Source organism: Lactuca saligna, chromosome 3 (assembly GCF_052625555.1).
Source record: "Lactuca saligna cultivar CGN05327 chromosome 3, ASM5262555v1, whole genome shotgun sequence".
Lineage (NCBI taxonomy): Eukaryota > Viridiplantae > Streptophyta > Magnoliopsida > Asterales > Asteraceae > Lactuca > Lactuca saligna.
Genome location: NC_136419.1, coordinates 135,929,553 through 135,943,859, shown reverse-complemented (window position 1 = coordinate 135,943,859; position 14,307 = coordinate 135,929,553).

Here is a 14,307-nt window from a genome sequence, read left to right as displayed (position 1 = left end):
CATTCTTCTGCACATCCTCGCCTCTGACTCTCATCTGATGATACCCGGAGCGTAAATCGATCTTGGAAAACCAAGACGCTCCTTGCAGTTGATCAAAAATATCATCTATCCTCGGAAGTGGGTAACGGTTCTTTACCGTTACCTTATTCAATTCCCGATAATCTATACACATACGGTGCGACCCATCCTTTTTCTTCACAAACAAAATTGGTGCCCCCCAGGGTGAACTGCTCGGCCTGATGAAACCCTTGTCTAGCAGTTCTTGTAGTCGCGTAGATAACTCCTGCATCTCTAAGGAGCCAATCGATATGGTTCTTTGGCTATCGGAGCCGCACCAGGAATTAGGTCAATCCTAAACTCAACCTGTCTCTCAGGAGGTATTCCAGGTAATTCTTCTGGAAATACATCCGGGTAGTCTCACACTACCGGAACATCATCAATCGTCATCCTTCCCTTCTCCCGAGCATCTATAACATAAGCAACATAACCATCGCAACCCTGCTGGAAATAGCGCCTCGCCCTGGCCGCAGAACATAAAATTGGACCATGTTGTGGTCTCTCACCGTGAATCACTAACTCTCCTCCATTGGGAGTGAGAACCCTCACCAACTGCAACTCACAATCTATCACTGCCCTGTTGGGGCTCAACCAATCCATGCCCACTATGACTTTATTCCCTCATAAGGGAATAGGGACCAAGTCCACCGGAAACTGCTCATCGAACAATTGTAAAGAACATCCTCTATGCACCCTTGCGACTCTAATGGTCCTATCAGCTGCTATCTCAACCTCAAGAGGACAATCTAGATCTCCAGGAGCCCTGCTGAACCTCTTGCTAAGTGCAAGAGAGACGAATGATCGGGCAGCCCGCGAATCAAACAATACTGAAGCTGAAATGCCGTTCACTGAGAACGACCCTATACAAAACATATAACCATAAGAAACAATCAATAATAAATGTAGAGATAAGGGAAAAATACATACCCGTCACCATGTCAGGAGTTGCCCGAGCCTCCTTTTTCATCATCTGAAAAGCCCTACTCTTCGCCACCGATGTCTCAGCTCGGTCCAGACGGCCATCCGTAATCCTCAAAGAAGCAGGAGCAGGTGCTGACACCTTTCCTGCAGCAGCTAAACTCTTGACACTGGGACTTTTTATGTCCCCTCTGATTGCAATGGAAGAAAATCAGATCTGATGTTGTAACGGCGGCAGCAGTGGCTGTACAATCTCTACTCATATGTCCAGTCCGACCGCACTTGTAGTAGCCGGCACTCCCTGCCTTGCACGCCCCATCGTGAAATCTCCCACACTTGCCACACCGAGCGTGGCTCTACTGACTCCTAGCTCTGTGATCTGAACCCTTGGGCTTCTTGCCCGCATTCACTGTACCTAGAGCCGCCTCTGGCTTCCTCTTTCTCTCCATCTCAAGGTCAATCTCTCTCTCTCTCTCTCTCTCTCTCTAGCAATCATGTCATCCAGCGTTTTACAGTTTGATCGGATCACGAACTGGCGGATATTATTCCTCAACATCTCATGATAACGAGCCTTCTTTATTTCTTCATCAGTCGCGTACTGAGGAACAAGAAGAGGCCTATCCCTGAACTTGGCAGTAATCTCTGCCACTGTCTCTGTACTCTGGGTAAGATCCTGAAACTCGCGTGCTAACTGCTGTACCTCAATAACCGGTGCAAACTCGGCTCTGAATATGGTAGTAATGTCTGCCCAAGTCATGGCATCCAAGGCTGCATCATCCCCAATGGCATGACCAATCTCCTCCCACAAATCCCGTGCCCTATCCTTTAGAAGACAGGACGCCAATCTGACCTTGTCCCCCTCGGGACATCTGCTAGTGCGGAAGGCGTTGGCCACGTCCGCCAACCATCTGGTGCTAGCTATGGGGTCCCATGCCCTGTGATAATCCGGAGCCCCACATGCCCGGAACTCCCTGAAAGTGAGCATGTGCGACCGCACCATGGCCGCCACCTCAGTACGGAAGGTGCTCAATCTCTCGTCCATCATCTCTAAGATACCTTCCTTGATCGAACCGAAGATCACAGGAGTCTGCTCAAGTATGGTGCAAGTAATCTCTGAAGAGAGAAACTCCCTAGTCTGCTCATCCAACTGCCCAGCCTCCGGGCCTGATCCTGATCCCCCTCCATCACCTGAACTGCCGACTGCTGGTCTAGGGCGTAATACCATCATTGTGAAACACAACATTATAGACGTTAGAAACACTGATAATTTTCAAGGAATCGCTACTTTCACAAGTCTCCTGGTCTTATCTCAGCATTCCTTGATTCGAGTACGGATCCTCTGCTTCCAGTAGTACGGGCCCATACTACCTTCCACATCTATCCGTACTTTCCTCAAGTACTTGCCTTGAGTCCACCAAATCACTAATACTGCTAATAATCTCTGCTACTCCCATCCTAGGCTTGCCCTAGGGAATTCTCTGACTATACTCGATCCAGTCCTCAGCTGCTGAAGGCCCCCTTGTGATGCCAACTAGCCGTTACCTGAATACCACCACATGCAGCGAGGCTCAGATAATCCTTCAAGTAAAGGATTCGTCCCTACAACGGTTAGACTCAGACAAGAGTTGCACAATAGGGCTAAGTCTAGCACTTAGAGATTATCCAACCCTGTTCACATGTGACGTGACGCATTCACCTAATGGCTAACTCCCATCACTTAGCATCCCACAAAGCACAAAGCAAGCAACATTCATACATAGGAGACTACTCAAGCAATTCTATCATCTTTAATGGGAAACTGTACTAGCATGCAATGCTAAGATCCTACTATCAAGCATAACCTAAATAGGCTATCATTCTACTGTATACTCCTAACTAGCATGCAATTATCATAAAGTTGAAACACATATAGCAGGCACATAAGGCATCCTCCTAGATCCTTAGTCTTATTCTAGCATGTTGTTCTTACTGGAACTGAAATAGATAATCATAATATAACTGGTATGGTAATTTGGGAGTACTTACTTGAGCTCGGTTGATTGCATACACTACACCCCTTTTCTTTTATAAAAACTCTTATTCATTCTAAGTTCTGTTTCAAAAATCATTTTCGAAAACATTTTTCTTTTGAAAATCTTTACCGTTTCCTTAGTTTGAGTTCATACACACCCGGAAGTGTATCTGAATCCCTCAAACCAAGGCTTTCATACCAACTTGTAACATCCCAAAATACGACCCAAAATTTTTTGTTTAATAATTACTAAAAACACCATATTAATATCATAAAGTAAAACTCGTACGTCAATATCTCAAAACAATAGAAAGTTGTATCAAGATTGTATCAAATCACATCCAGGAAAAGCTAAAGAACAAAACTCCCAGGACAACTGAAGCGGTGGTGTGTGCGATGCCATCAACCCAAGCTCTTCCCTTTACTTGCAGAAGTACCTGAAACCAAAACTAAAACTATAAGCACAAATCTTAGTGAGCTCCCCCAAACTACCACATACCACACAATAACATATAAAGACATACTGGGCCTTGCCCACTGCATCAGACCGAAGTCCGTAAACTGCATCAGATCGGAGTCTGCACCTAACCAGGGCCTTGCCCTCTGCATCGGATAGAAGTCCAAAAACTGCATCATACCAAAGTCTGGGACTAACTGGGACCTTGTCCCTTGCAGCAGACCGAAGTTCGGAATTAACTGCATCGGACCGAAATCCGGAATCTGACTGAGCATATCACATCATAGCATAAACATATCAAATAACATAAGCACATAAACTGCATACTGCATCGGGCTGTAGCCCGGGACACATAACATATAAATCCTGTCTGAGCCACGAAGGCATCAAACATACTAAAACTGCATCGGACCAAAATCCGGAAACTACTACTAGCTAAACGGGTCGGCATTGTGGCCTTAGACCCGTTCCTACTGGAAGGAAACTCACCTCGTGATGCTGACTACTGAAATCCTGAATAAGAAATCCCTGAAGGCTGCTCCAGCTGCTTCCCAACTATAATGGGAAATAAACACTTAAATTAGAATAGGGATTCCTCTATGGGTAAAATCACCATTTTACCCCTACTATGGTGTGGGACACAACATGGTCCAAATCTCAATTCCTTCTAAGTCCATCTATGGCCCCACTATAGGCCCACTAATGGCCTAATTTGCTATACTGGGCCTAAATCCTTTTATTGGGCCTTACTCAAGCCCAATACAAAATCGTTGGTCCTTAGCATCTAAATTCTGATGGGCCATAAAGGCCTAAGGACCCTAAGCCTAAAACGCATCCCACACTGAGGCCCAACACTCGAAGCCCAAAATGGTGGCATACGTGGGGCGTACACCAAGGTACGCTACGTACTGGTTGGTGGTCTATACGCGGCGCATACTTCCTTGTACGCCCAACGTATAGCCTTGTTAAGCCAACTTTTCATTAAGTTCTTAATAATCCGATCCAAAAGCTACAACTCCAGATCCTAGGCTTATTCAATGACCTATGCCATAAATTTGCTTACTTGATGGCTTACAAGTCTCATAAAGACTCAAACTCTCACAAATAACATTCTACTTCGATAAAAACCAACTAGATCTCATGCATGGTTCCAAATACGCCTCAAAGATCGAAACTTTACTGCTACGGGGACACTTGAGCTTCAAGGTTAGCAATCCTAAGCTCCAAAAATGAAGTTCTAAGATAAAGGTTCCTCCTTTTGACCTAAAAAGGTCCAAACTTCCAAAACTCCTAGATCTTAACTTACAAAAAGGAATGTTGAAAGATTTATACCTTTTTTGAATGCCAAATGAAGGAATGATCCGATATCTATGAGCAGAAGGCACTCAAGTTCTCATTCTTCCACTTCTATTCTTCTTCTTCTTCACAAAATAAGCTCAAAGGTCAAACACGCACAAGCAAGGAGAAAAAGGGACGAACTAGGGTTTCTCTGGGGTGAATAACAAGTGAGGAGGCCAAATGGGAGGCTATAATGGGGTTTAAATACATCTCAAACCCTAAAATTAGGGTTTTTCCCCTTGCCGCGTACGCTGGGCGTACCCTATGGTACGCTGCGCGTGCGCCCCTCATCCACACATTTCATTAAACCCATTACACCCAGCGTACAACGGGTTACACCCCGCGTACGGCTTATGGGCGGAATACATCTTGGTCCAACAAAAGGCCCACTCTCATAACTAAATCTATTATAGCCCAAAATAAAACTCCAGAATTAAATAAACTTATACCTCGGGAAAAACGATCGTTACATTATGTCAGGTTTATGTCTTAAAGGATACATGTGTGATGCTCATATTAGAAAGCTATTAACCAAGAAACTCGTCATGGCCATTGGTTGCTTTCGTAAGTTCTAGGGATCTTGATAATGGAGCATTTGAGTCGTTCAGGTTGTGTATCAAAGAAAGAGAAAATAGTTAGTTCATGATATGGGTCGATTATCTCAGGTCAACATGGATAGTGGTTGATCTTTTCATCAAATATAAAGTTTAGTATAAGTATTTTCATATGGGATTCATGCAAAAATATATTAGATCAATAGCGTTTAGTTTTTCTATTCATTTTTTATCAATTGGTCATTCCGTTCTGCACCAGCATTTGGCGGTCATTTAACGGTTTCGAGTAGTAATGTTTGAAGGTGCTGTTACTGCATCGACCTTTTATCAAGGGTTTTTTTTCAGTTATATCTTGGTTTCTAAGTGTGAGTACCCTTGGATTTTTGTTATAGGATTTTGATTACTAGCAAGCTTAGGTTTGGCACTCGACTTTGGATAAAGAAAGTTTGGATAGTGCAATAACTTTGTTAAAACAAATCAGGTGTGACATTGGGTCTATGCAGGGTCTAGCTTTGGCATGTCACATCAACAAAGATCGTATTTAGGTTGATTTGATCAAGGTTCTAATGGAATTTTTGGTGATTTTGGAATTTTGCTCTGGATTTAAGAGTTTTACCGAGTTAGTTACACTTTGATAGAGATATATTCAGTTTTATTTAAGGCTCAGGTCTTGTTTTGAGTGATTAGGATAACTTTTCTTAGATTAGTTTAGGTTTGTCAATTATTGGATCTGATTGTATTTCAACCTTTGGGTAACATTGTGATGATGAAGGAATCATGATTCAAGTATTTGGCAGGTGCATTTGCCAAATGGTCAGTGGGAGGTTTTCATGTTTTAAAGATTTCTAAATTGTATCATCCATTTGCTAATGATATTTCTCCATATTTGAAGTGGGGGTTTATAGTTTATAAAGGAAGTAGAAGGATAGGGAAAGCTGGAAGCCATTACTGTATTTGCTGAGAAATCTGAAATTCTTGAATTAATCATAAGAAGCACAGAGCACCTCTTATGTAGCGTGACATGCTTCTAGCCCAGTGGGGTGATGTTTTTATTAGGTATTTGGAGTATATAAAGGCCATTAACCCCTTAGGGTTCGACATATATCGGCCTCAATAACATTTGGAAGATTTCCCAAAAACCCTAAAACACTCTCTATATCTCATTCTTCAGCTTTGTAGTGGATTTGTGAGCTTATTTGTGCATTTTAGAGTGAAGTATGAAGATCTTGAAGTTATCACGATGTCAATGAAGGAAGGAGAACGTATATATCCAATAATACCCCTTTTGAGAACTTGTAGTATAATACATGAGTATGTTTATAGTAAGAATATTATGTGTTCGCCGTATTTAAAAAAAGTTATATAGAGTGAAAGTACAAGTAATAATAATAATTGTATGAGTAAATGTGAGGGAAAATATGTTTTTTCCAAGACTACGGTGTGGTAAAGATGAGACCATGACGTTGTCTCAAAGCGGTAATTTAAGTTATGTAAAATGAACAATAGATGGTATGCATTTTGGCATAACCACAACGTGGAAGAGATATATTGTGACTTGGTTGAAAGTAGTTTACCTATTATTATTTGTAAACATCCACATGTGATTATGAATGGAATTGAGATATAATCTTAACTTATGCGATCAAGAACTTTTTAATGGAAAATATGACCCAATAGGTTAAGCCTTTAAGTGGTAAATTACAATGTAATTGACATTATAAAATTCACAGAGTGAACTTTTATGAGTATTGATGTAATCAATTTTGAACATGAATTTATTCTGAATAGGAAATCATGAAAAAGGTGTAAATAAGGAGGTCAAAAGCTTGGAATGTCATCCAAATTGGCCATAAACAAGGTGAGTTATTCTTGACCATTTTTATAGTTTAAATGAATACTAATGATAATATTATTTTAGATTATTATGATTCCTTAGATAAGAAGCTTGTTGATTATTGATGAAATGTATATGAATGAGAACTTTTGATCGAGTGTATGAGATTTACATGTTGAATCCATGTTAAGCGATTGGATTTCATTATGTATATGATCAACAAAAGTGACTTTTTAGTTGATGTCACACCCCCAAACCAAGGATGGCGGAATTGTCCGGGGGTGGAGGAATTCATGTATAGTATCACAATAACGAGTATAATAGTGCTCAATCTAAATACAATCATTATACATATAATCAAGAAAGTTAAATGGTTTTTAAGAGTACATGTTTCAAACTTGATTACAATATAATGACAAAATGTTTTGATTAACGCCGAAGCGTTCCATCCTCAAAAGGTGGTAGTCACCTATTTTTATTGATTACCTGAGAATATAAGTAAATTTTGAAAAAGTGTCAACGATTACGTTGGCGAGTGCATAAGCTTTTGTATATAGAGTAGAAATCCTTTCCTTGTAAATGTAAGGTATACACAAGAAAAATCCAATAATTTCCTCATAAAATGTGTTGCAGTCTTAACACCCAAGACCCAAAATGTACAATTATTTTACCATACTTATAATAGTATATGTAGTTTTATAAAAATAAAACCCCATGTAAACATAGAGATCCCCTTAAACTATGTGTATTGTTATCTCCCTATGTGAGTTTTTATAACCATATTGTTTTACATAGTAGCCTGTGACGACGTTCTTCAGGCGTCGGAATGTTATGACATGTGTCACCCCAAACCTACCGGTCTAATTGTTGCATGCAGCTAAGGTGTGGATTGTTAATCCCAATATAGATTTATATACAAGTGTCACGCTCTCCCTATAAGAGACTTTGGTTATAGCTACGGGATTTTTAACCAGTACTCTAAGTGTATAATGAAGTAGTGCCTCACAACTGGATTTAACGAGTTTACGTGTGGTGTAATTGTAAACCTTTTCGTAGTAGGAGTATAACCCTCCTTAGTAAGTTCATAGAGTTGATGTAACATAAACTATACATATTATTGCTTATCATGAATGTATGTCGTAATGAAAAACCCGTTTCTAATGAGAATTGAACCTTTCATAGTGAATAGTAATATAGCAAATCATAAACCAAACTTATTATAGTTGATCATGTATGTTTGTAATGACCAAGAATTCTTGTAGTGAAAGAATATTTCTGTTATTTAAGTGTAACTTAAAAGAAAACACAATAAAATACATAGTCATCCTAGATAAACACTTTGCTCAACACATAACAAAGTGTAAATAACTAGTAAATTGTTTGTATCTAGTTTTACTTTTCTGTCACTGTTTTTGTAAAAATCGCAGAAAAATCATTGTGAGTTGAAATCTAAATATGGAAACTCTGCAAGTTTAAAACATGTGTCTAGTATACTAACAATTTTTATTATGATTTTTAATGATTCCTAACTAGTGTCATAATGACCAGTTTCACTGACTGATCTGAACTCTTTGCTACAGTGATAAACAGTTCTGTAAAAACCAACATAAATTGTAGAAAAATCTTATGAAGATGTTCAAGTAGTCATTTTAAAGGTATAGACCTGAGCTATCTGAATATTGAATAGTTTTAAAAGTTATGGAGTTTAAAATGGTCAAAACAGTTTGTGATTGAGTAATAACTTTTATGTTGAAAGCTGTCATTTGAATTTAAGCATGTTTTGATGTTGTAACTTGTATTCTCCCCCATAAAACTAGATGAAAACATGAAAAGAAGGGGGTATGAACTCACCTTGAGTTATCTCCTGAGATGTATGGTCGAAGAAGAGGGGTTCCCAAGTCATGAACACTTGGAGAAAGCTTAAGGATTTGAAGATCTCATAACAAATATGACAATTATGCATAAGAAATCCACGATTTGAGTGAGTGTATGTAGAATATTCAAGAGTGGGAGTGAATAACTTACCAAATATGGGGCAAGAACTCATGACCTCCTAAAGTTCTTGGTTCCAGGGAGGAATAATTGAGAAAGAAAGAGAGAGAGAGAGAGAGAGAGAGAGAGAGAGAGAGAGAGTATATTTGATCTTTCAATGTGATGAATGAAACTTTTAGGAAATGGAGAAGAAGATAGAGTCTTAAGTGGATTTTGTGGAATTAAATCTGATGGACTGTTAGAAAATGCATAAAAAGGACAGTTATTTGATATGGTAATGTGTGAATAGTGAGATAAAGTGGGTATGGTGTCATAACTTCTTGGAAAAGTCAAGTAACCCTTAGATAATGTCTTGTACAAAAGATATTATCAATAGTAAGGATTTCCCCAAAATATGAATTTATGGGGCCTTATATGCCAAAATATGAGTTTGGGTGAAATTCCCCTGTCAAAATCATCACAAATGGGTTTAAAATGAGAAAGTGGTCAAAAACCGGGGCCAAGAGGCGAACCTGTGAAGTTCTGAGGGTCAGAACTGAAGGTTTGGTCCAAGAAGGCTCAGAACCGAAGATAGGTTTGATCTAAGAAAGCACGCAGGTGAAGTTCGTCAACTGAGAACCAAGAGCGAGATGAACTGAAAGCAGCCGAAGCTTCGGTCCGAAGTGGTTAGGGCCGAACCGAAAGTGGCTGAACCGAAATGATCCGGAAGCATTTGGAACTGAGAGCGAAATGAACCGAAAGTGGGTTTTAGAGCGAATATGCATCTGAACCGAAGGTAGGTCTGGGACCGAAAGTCGATTTTTTGGCATCAGTGGGACAAGAAGCTTATTAGATATATCGCCTGAGTAGTGGGATGAGAAAAAAATAGGTAACATTTACCATTATTTTTAATCAGTTGTAGTGAAATCTATGAATCTTATAGGTTGATAAAGACTTCACCAAATTTAGGGGCAACGATTTGTCTATATATGATATGTATTATAATCCTTTGTTTCAATATTCCTTTGCTACTGGAGATCATTCTATGACTCCATTACAATTCCTAAACAATGATGAATGTGAAGAATACATGGAGGGCAATGGAGATAATGAGGAAATCAATTTAGGTGATGATGACCCTCTTTTTCAAAGTTTCCCTCAAACTAGTTCGAGTAAAAGGAAGAAGTCTAAGGATATTTCCAACAACCGTTCAACCAAGACTAAAAGTTAATATCTTGAGGAAAAACTAGAAGTTGTATTGGATTCCCTAAAAACTGATGTGTTATCCTTTTATGCATTCTCGTTTGACATTATTTATTATCCTTTTATGTGTTCTTGTTTAACATTATATGTTATCCTTATGTGTTCTCGGTTGGCATTATGTGTTTTATCCTTGTATATGTTATTGTTTGATGTTATGTACATGGCATTTTATATGATATGTTAATATTTAACATTATATATTATTTTTGACATGATTTGTTATCATATCGGATGAATAGTGATGACTATGATTCATATAATGATAATGAAGAGTATTATGCAAAAGAGGATTTAGAATTCCAAAGATTATGTGGATTAGTTGTTACAAGGATAATAATTATTCATAAGATACGTAACACACGTACGCCATGTCACACATCAAATCACACAAGGAACGTATTTATTAATGAAATTTTAAATGTGTGTGATAGGCGGAGTTATGATATGTTTAGTGTAACATCCGGAATTCTAGGGTACGACTCGACTCGACGAGTCACACGAGTGAACTCAGCGAGCTGGAACTTCACGAAGCTTCTGTGGTATGACTCGACTCGACGAGTCACATGAGTGAACTCAGCGAGTCCAGTCAAACTTGGATTGTTGGCTAGAGTTTGAATTCTGTTGACTTTAAGGTTGGCCAACATGAGTAATGAAGACCATGGAGGGGGGGGGGGGGGGAATGGTCTTTTACCCATTCCAAGAATTTAAGAGAAATAGAGAATAACCTTAGTGAAATTGATTACGAATCGAGTATTAATTAGAGATGGTTATCCTATATGTTAGGCGGAGGCAAGTTCAAGATTTCCGAGCATGAGACTTGTACTCACTAGCTTGCGAGGTGAGTCGTCTCACTATAGTTAGCATGATTGGTATCCTTGTGTGACTGAGATGCCTTATCTGCTTATTTGTGTTGTCATGCTACATTGCATGTTGTTCTTGTAATTTATGCTTATTTTTGTGAACTTGTTGAGTTAGGGCCGGAGGGTCCTCCCGAGTAGTGGTACCGGAGGGTTTCCACTGGAACACATTAACCAGTAGGTCATATTGAGTTAGCCTTGAGTGGCTAATGTGATATGTGTAGTATTTTAGGGAACTCAATAAGCTTTGTGCTTAGCATGTGATGTGTTATGTGTTTCAGGTACCTCTACGGATCACCAGAAGATGTCGGCCTAATTGTGCACACATCAGCGATTGAGTTGTGATTTAGAGGATCCTGGTGTTTTGAAATATAAATAGTTTTTGATATGGGATATGATGATTTGACATTGTAACATTTTGTATTTATTGAGAAAAATGTTTTTTTAAATTGAAAAAAAGGGTTTTAATTTCACGTTGTTACAAGTTGGTATCAGAGCCTTGGTTTGACGGATTCGGATGCACCTCCTAGTGCGTTTGGACTCAAACTAAGGATTTGAGAGAATTTTTTTTAAAAGAAATGATTTTTCTAAAATGAGAAAGGGTTTTAAGAGAAAACAAGCTGGAGCGGTGTGTACGATCAGCCAGAGCCCGAATGGTGATTTCCCAAAATACCTTACTTTGTGTTATGCAATACTTATGATATAGTTAACTAGAATTTCATGCTATAGGGTAGGCTAGGTATTTCATATTCTAAGGCTACAGTTGCCTGATTTATGATGCCTTAGCCTAGGGAATGCTTTTGATTAGTGGTATATGTTGTTTGATTGAGTATGTGCTGAGTTCTGAGTCAGGAAATCATCTAGGAAGAGATGCTTAGATGAGTTTAATAAGGGCCTTCTGAGAGAGTAATATGTGATCTGTGAGATATAGAGTATTTGTGAATTAGAATCCTAGGAGGAGGACTTGGGGTGACTACAGATGGGGTGTGGAAGGTAGTATTAGGCCTGTACTACTAAAAGCGCCCGGTTTGTAGGCAATCCAAGTAAGAATCCTTAGGATGCTAAGGAGCAAGTAGGGATGATTAGTCGAGTGTGAGTATGCTCGAGCGAGTCTTTGATGATTTTTGTGTTGTGTTTCAGAGACATCATGGTAGGTACGCGCCACACCCCAGAGAGTAGTGGAGTTAGCGATGATAATATCCGTAGGATGATCAATGATGAGGTGGCCGCAGCCATATGAGAGGCTATTCCAAAGATGTTTGGTTATATCAAGACCACTTTGATCGATACATTTGACGAGTGATATGCTGCAATTTTTGAGCTAGCTGTTGTTGCTGTTGTCGTTGTTGCCAGGCCATAGGGGTGATTCGTTGCTGTATCAGGAGTTCAGCAACACGAAGCCACCAGAAACTTATGGGACACAGGATCTGATTGTTGCGATGAGATGGATTTATGAGATCGAGGGGTGTTTCTACACTTGTTCATTCCCAGAGCATTTGAAGGTACGGTTCGCGCTGAACCAGCTTCGCTTGGGAGTGAAGGACTGGTTGAAGTTTGTGATGGCCATTTTTAATCCTACAAAGCACACTACAGTGACTTGGGATAGGTTCACTATGATGTTACGATATGAGTATGTTCCCCCGGTGGAAAGGGAATGGTTACCCCAAGAGATTATGTCTCTCAAGCAGAAGACAGAGTTGGTGATTACGATTACACGGATGTTTCATGAGAGGGAACTTTTATTCCTCGAGCATGTAGTGATAGAGCAGGCACATATGAGCTGGTATTTGAGCATTTTGAGGAGGGATATTCACGATTTCGTGGCGAACTCATCTTATCAGACATTTTTTGAGCTTAAGACAAATGCCAAGAGGAGGGAGATCGAGTTGAGGACTCAGGCTAGGTAGGATGCAGAGTCTCAGGGGAGAGATCGGAGGCCAATGCAGTCGCAGCAGCTAGCTAAGAGAGCTAAGTCCGTTGATTCGAGGACTGGGGGACAGAAGGGTCGCACTTGTGGAAAGTACGGAAAGAGTCACTAGGGGTCGTGCCGAGCGGGGATTTGCTACAAGTGTGGCAAGGAGGGGCATATGGAAAAGGATTGCCCCAAGGGTTTTGCAGTTTGCTTCCATAGAAACCAGATCGGCCACCGAAAGCCGAGTGCCCCCAGCTTCGTCATGGATCAGCACAGGGATCTGCACCTACTTCTTTCTATTCTGCTAATAGTCGGCCAGGGAAGGTCAAGGTTCCGAGGGCTAGTAGTAGAGCTTTTTAGCTGACAGCGGAGGAGGTCCACACAACACCTGATTTCATGGTGGGTACATTTCTTGTGGGTTTCGTACCTTCTTTAGTGTTATTCGACTCAGGTCCGATTCGATCCTTCGTGTCCTTAGCTTTTAGTCATCACATCAGTATCCAGTGTGAGGCTTTGAGTCGACCTTTGAGGGTTTCTACAGTTGACGAGCATGTGGTTTTCGCTACTAATGTGTATTGAGAGTGTGTATTGAGATTTTTGGTGTCAAATTTCTTATTGATCTGGTACCGATTACGATGGAGATGTATGTGTCATCGTGTGTATGGATTAGTTTAGTCGTTTTGGAGACGTCATCAACTGCGAGCGTCAGTTGGTGACTATACAAGAACCTAGTGGGGGAGTGATGACAGTATATGACGAGGGTACCAGATCTAGGTTGGCCTTCTGCTCTACTGCCAGGGCGAGGTAGAGTCTTCATCAGCGTTGTATGGGTTTTCTAGCATATGTATTGTATACGCAGGTTGCTACCGAGAGGCCGAGTTCTTCTGCTGAGGTTCCGATAGTGAGAGAGTTTCTTGATGTTTTTGTCGAGGAGTTACCGGGCGTGCCTCCTAAGAGGCAAGTGGAGTTCCGGATTGATTTGGTTCCGGGAGCGGCACCTATCTCCAGGAACCTTACCGCCTTGCGCCGCCAGAGACGCAAGAGCTATCCTCACAACTCCAGGAGCTGCTAGGGAAGGGGTTTATCAAATCAAGTAGCTCGTCATGGGGAGCGTCGATCCTTTTTGTCAAGAAAA